Here is a 6000-nt window from a genome sequence, read left to right as displayed (position 1 = left end):
ACCCCTTCCGGCCCGGTTTTTCAGCTCCCTTTTGGGGCCTGCACATACCAGGCAGTGTCTTGTGGGGTTCCCGGGACCGCTCACAGTGTTTCTGCAGCTCTCCCGCTAGTTCCGTGGGGCCTCCGTCTCTCCAGGTGCCGGTGCGCCAAATATCTCGTTCACGCGCCTCTGTGTTGTCTTCAGAGCCGGCTCAATGTACAGCATCTGCGCTGTGCTTCACTCTCACAGACCAGGCAGCGAGTTGTGGTATCAGGTGCAGTTTTCATCAGTTATACCGCCGGAGCAGGACACTGCCCGGCTCCACCGGCCTCCACTTGCTTCGTCACAGGCAGGTCTCGCTGAGCTCGGCTCACTCTTCAACTTTAGGCCGCGGCTCGCTTCTCGGGACTAGGCCTCTCCGGCGCCGTCCGTCTCGCTCACTCCCGGGGGAGTTCCGGGACACACAGCTTGTATCTTTTCGCTCGCCTCACCCACGGCGTTCACGGGGCTTGAGTGGGTGTCCCGTGGGATACGGGGAAGTTAGGATAAACAGCTAATGTTCCGGGCAGAGGACGGAGCTACCTCAGAACTCGTCCGCCATGCTCGGCTCATGGCCACGCCCCCAGATAGCATCCCTACTAAACAATACACAAGAGAGTATGCAAAAGCTGTGGGAGGAGCTTGACTTTCCTTCAGTCTAGCCGATGGCATCTGTTAATCAATATACGCAATCCCATTCTTTCATTTGAGATGGTGTTGCTCCAGTGACAACTGCTTAGAGAGTAACATATACTTCGGTTATGAATCAATATCTGAACAGAAGGTGATGTTTTGAGTGATATGGCAGTTGCTGGCAGTTACTGTCAGGATAGAATTCATGGTGTATGCTCTACAAGGAATAAATAAAGGAAACAAACCTTTGGCTCCTTGTTTCAGCTGGTGATCAAGAGGTTGTGAAACAACATGTAGCCCATCATCACAACAGAACACAGCTTTGTATTTTGGATAGGATTTTTTTTGCCATTGTCCATCTACACAGGAAGTGACATCGCTGCATTTCCCAGCATCCATCTGCACAGGAAGTGGCATCACTGTATTTTCCATCATCCCTTTGCACAGGAAATGACATCACTGGTTTCCAGATAAAGCATTTTTAAAGGGAAACAACCATTACAATAACATCTGAACCATGCATGCTGTAAAACTCAGGCTTTACAGCGCATGAGTCTTTACCATGCATACTATTACAATGAATCTGCCTTTACCATGCATGCCTTTTATATCAAAAATGTAACAATTTTGTAGGCACATCGCTAAGCATGTGCTGCTCTATGGACTGGGTTTGGCTCTGTTAGGAACGCCCAGGGCTGGTGGGCCGATGTCAATAGCCGAACTAACCATATGGTACGCTGCAGGTCTACACATGTTGGGAGATTTGTTTAGGGTTGGTACCATCCTTGGTGACATTTAAGATGCTGATTGAGGAACATAGCCTACCCCTGGGTACATTTTTACTTCACAATTTATTGCTTGTCAAACCAGGGAACCACTGGGGGGGATCTGACTACTGAACGGCCAATTCACCTTACTATTCAATAGTTACATGAAATGAATAGGGGTAGGCACCTCCTGCATTGGTTTGCTGACTCCATCCACTCGCATACTATTCCACAGCTCCTTCCAATATGGCAACGCTGGGTAGTGGACTTAACACGACCCTGGACCAATAAGGAATGGGCCTCTTTACTAGAGGGCTCAAAACGAGTGCTTCACAATGACCAGTTTAAGCTTATACAGCTCTACTTATTACACAGGGCTTACCTTACTCCTGCTAAAGTGAACCGATTATATCCCAGAGTGGATGCAGCCTGTCCACATTGTGCTCTTTCTGATTGACTTACTGCATATGCTGTGGGTCTGCCATAGGCTGCATAACTACTGGACAAGCCTCACCTCCAGTTTTTCTGTTTGTACAGAGCAACCGAATCACCACAAGTAGGAAATATGTCTGCTGGGTTTGTACCATAGTCATACAACACAGGGTGACCTCTCGTTTTTTAGACTTGGGCTTTATAGTGGTCAAGCGTCTTATTACACGTTGATGGAAATCTTCTGAGCCCCCACTGTTCACGGCCTAGGAACACTCAGTGCTTATCTGAAAGCGTAGCCTTGTATAGAGAAGACACACTAGGGCTGGGAAAATATCCCATCGCCACCTACTGGGATACTATTCTGTCTGACATGCAGTCTACTCCAATACAGTACTCTGATACTAGCTTTGCCAATGTGGTAGGGACCCTGAACATGTTAATGGGACTGTTGGTTGCTCCTAACTGCCTTATCCATTGTGATGTACCTCGCACATACACCTCCTAAACACTGGGTAAGTCACATGCTAACCTTCAGCGATTGCAACTGTCAGGAGGAGTGATGGGTAGTCAAGCTGGATGGTCCATTAAGCTGTTTTGTTAGAAAGAATTTCGTTTCATTACTATCAAAATTTACTAATCTGTCTGCATGATTTGCCAGACGGTCTGCCATTTTCATCTTGCTACAATATTTTTCCCATGAGGCCTTGTTTAGACATTGTCATTGCATGTTACAAGATCATTTGCACTGATCTTCAAAAGCATTGTTGTTGTTCTGTAAAATGTAAAACTTCCAAACTTCGATAAACTGATGCAAACAAAAAAATTAAGGGTAAGAGTGCTAAGCAAGAAAGACACAGCTCCTGAATTAGTATATTTGACAAACATTACGCCAGAAGAAAGAAACCTTGACCTGGAGGATTTAACATATTTCCTTGAAGAACCTCAATGAAATGGCACATGAACTGATAAGTGAAACACCTTATGAAATTGTGAACTCTAATTTTTTATTTTTTTATTTAGACATTTGAAAAAACGGAGTTGATTTTGATAATAAAGTTTACGCCAGCATTGCTTCTGAGAATTTGGATTTCAATTTCAGTCTCTCTTTTTAATGGCTCACATTTATTGTCTAATATCTGCCCACATTTAACATTTTCAGAAGTCTATTTTTGAAGTTTTCCTCTATATGCCCACTTAAACTGTCTGTTAGATGCCTGAAGAATTATACATTTTGTACCTGGCTTCTGATATTGAAGATTTACTGAGAAACTGGACACTGAACAGCAAAGATGGCTTCAAGTCAAGTCAAGTCAAGTCATAGAATTTATATAGCGCGCTACATACCCAGAGGGTCTCAAGGCGCTTGAAGAGGGGTGGGGAGTTACTGGTCAAATAACCACGTTTTAAGTTGCTTTCTGAATGCTGGGTGGTTCTGGGTAAGGCGAAGGTGAGTGGGAAGTGAGTTCCAGGTTTTAGCTGCCAGGTAGGAAAAGGATCTACCTCCCATGGTGGTTTTGTTGATGCGAGGTACAGTGGCCAGGGCTTGGTTGGATGATCGTAGCTGGCGTGAGGGGGTGTAGAAGGACAGTCTTGTGTTGAGGCATTCTGGTCCAATTTCGTAGAGTGCTTTGTGTGCGTGGGTTAGGAGCCGAAAAGTGATCCTCTTGTTGACGGGGAGCCAGTGGAGTTTTTTCAGGTGACTAGAGATATGTTCTTTGCGTGGGATGTCTAATATGAGCCTGGCTGAGGCGTTCTGGATTCGTTGGAGTTTTTTCTGGAGTTTAGCGGTAGTGCCGGCGTAGAGGGTGTTTCCCTAGTCCAGTCGGCTCGTGACCAGAGCGTGGGTGACCGTTTTCCTAGTTTCGATGGGGATCCAACGAAATGTTTTTTTGAGCATGCGAAGAATGTTGAAGCAGGATGAAGAGACGGCGTTGACTTGTCTATTCATTGAAAGTGAGGAATCCAGGATGACGCCCAGGTTCCGTGCGTGGTCCGTCGGTATGGGTGCTTTTCCAAGGGCTTCTGGCCACCAAGAGTCGTCCCAGGCGGAGGGGGAGGTGCCTAAGATAAGGACTTCTGTTTTATCTGAGTTCAGTTTCAGACGGCTGTGTTTCATCCATTCGGCTACTTCTTTCATTCCTTCGTGTAGGTTAGTTTTGGCGGTGCTAGGGTCATTGGTGAGTGAAAGGATCAGTTGAGTGTCATCCGCGTAGGAGATGATGTTGAGGTTGTGTTGGCGTGCGATGGCAGCGAGGGGGCTCATGTATACGTTGAAGAGGGTGGGACTGAGTGAGGATCCTTGGGGTATGCCGCAGATGACTTCAGTGGCCTCTGAGATGAATGGTGGGAGGCAGACTCTCTGGGTTCTTCCGGTGAGGAACGAGGTGATCCATTCCAGTGCTTTTCCTTGAATTCCGATGTTTTTGAGGCGCTGTAGAAGGGTGCTATGGCAGACTGTGTCGAAGGCTGCGGAGAGGTCGAGGAGGATGAGGGCGACTGTGTCTCCATTGTCCAGGAGAGTTCGAATGTCGTCTGTTGCTGCGATGAGGGCGGTTTCAGTGCTGTGTTTGGCTCGGAAGCCGGATTGTGATGAGTCGAGGGATTTGTTTGTTTCGAGGAAGGCGGCGAGCTGGTTGTTGACTGCTTTCTCGATGACTTTGGCCGGGAATGGAAGGAGCGAGATGGGGCGGTAGTTTTTGAGTTCGGTGGGGTCAGCTGTGGGTTTCTTCAGGAGGGCGCTGAGTTCGGCATGTTTCCAGCTTTCCGGGAAGGTGGCGGAGTTGAAGGAGCAGTTGATGACATCTCGGAGATGTGGTGCTATGATGGAGTCTGCTTTGTTGAAGATGTGGTGGGGGCATGGGTCAGTTGGGGATCCTGAGTGGATGGAGTTCATCAGGTGGATGGTGTCCTCAGTGGAGATTGGGTTCCAGTCGTTGAGGGTGTTCAAGGGAGGTGGGGGTCCTGCAGGGGGTTGGGTGGGTTGGTCTTCGGGTTGGTTGTCGAAGCTGTTGTGGATGTCTGCAATTTTGTTGTGGAAGAAAGAGGCTAGGGAGTCGCAGAGGGCTTGGGAGGGGGTGATGTCGTTGGAGTTGGCCGTGGGATTGGTAAATTCCTTGACGATATTGAATAGTTCTTTGCTGTTGTGGGCGTTGTTATCTAGTCGGTCCTTGAAAGCGTCTTTCTTGGCTTTTCGGATCAGTTGGTGGTGTGAGCGGGTGGCGTTTTTGAAGGTTGCCTTGGTGCTGGCGGTTGGATCTTTTTTCCAGGCCTTCTCAAGGGAGCGGCAGAGTTTCTTGGATTTCTTAAGATCATCGTTAAACCAGGAGGCCTTCTTGCTGCCGAGTTTGTTTTGTCTTTTTTTCAATGGTGCAAGGATGTTGGCGCTGTTGGATAACCATAGGGTGAGGTTGGAGGCGGCTTGATCGGGATTTGAGGAGTGGGCTGGGGGGTTAAGAAGAAGCAATGAGGAGATCTGGTCGATGGTGATTTTGTTCCAGTTTCTTTGCAGAGTTGGTTGGGGGTGGTTGTTGGGTTTGGGCTTGTTGAAGGTAAAGTGAACGCAGCTGTGGTCAGTCCAGAGGAGATTCGTGGTGTGACTGAAGGAGACATGATTGCTGGATGTGAAGATGGGGTCGAGTGTATGACCTGCGATGTGGGTGGGGGAAGTGACAAGTTGTTTAAGTTCGAGGTTGGCGAGGTTGTCCAAAAGGGTGGTGGAGTTGCGGTCGTTGTGCTTTTCAAGGTGAAAGTTGAGGTCTCCCAGAAGGATGTAATCTTTGGAGGGGAGCGCATGTGGAGTGATGAAATCCGTGATGTCCTCACTAAATTGAGCGCGGGGTCCTGGAGGTCTGTAAAGGAGGGTGCCTCTGAGTGTGGTCTTGGGGTCGGTGTGGATTTGGAAGTGGAGGTGTTCGGAGTTGGCGAGATTGACGTCTGAGCTGGTTGAGATGCGGATTGATTTCTTATGGACGATAGCGATTCCTCCTCCTGTGTGGCCGGTACGGTCCTTGCGTATGATCTTATAGTCTTCAGGGATGGCAATGGTGATGTCTGGGGCGGAAGATGCGTTCATCCATGTTTCTGTTAGGAAGGCGACGTCCGGTGAGATGGTGTCTAGTAGATTCCATAGGTCAATGGCGTGCCTGTGGAC

Source organism: Lissotriton vulgaris, chromosome 9 (genome assembly GCF_964263255.1).
Source record: "Lissotriton vulgaris chromosome 9, aLisVul1.2, whole genome shotgun sequence".
Taxonomy (NCBI): Eukaryota; Metazoa; Chordata; class Amphibia; order Caudata; family Salamandridae; genus Lissotriton; species Lissotriton vulgaris.
Note: the sequence above shows the minus strand (reverse complement) of the source record.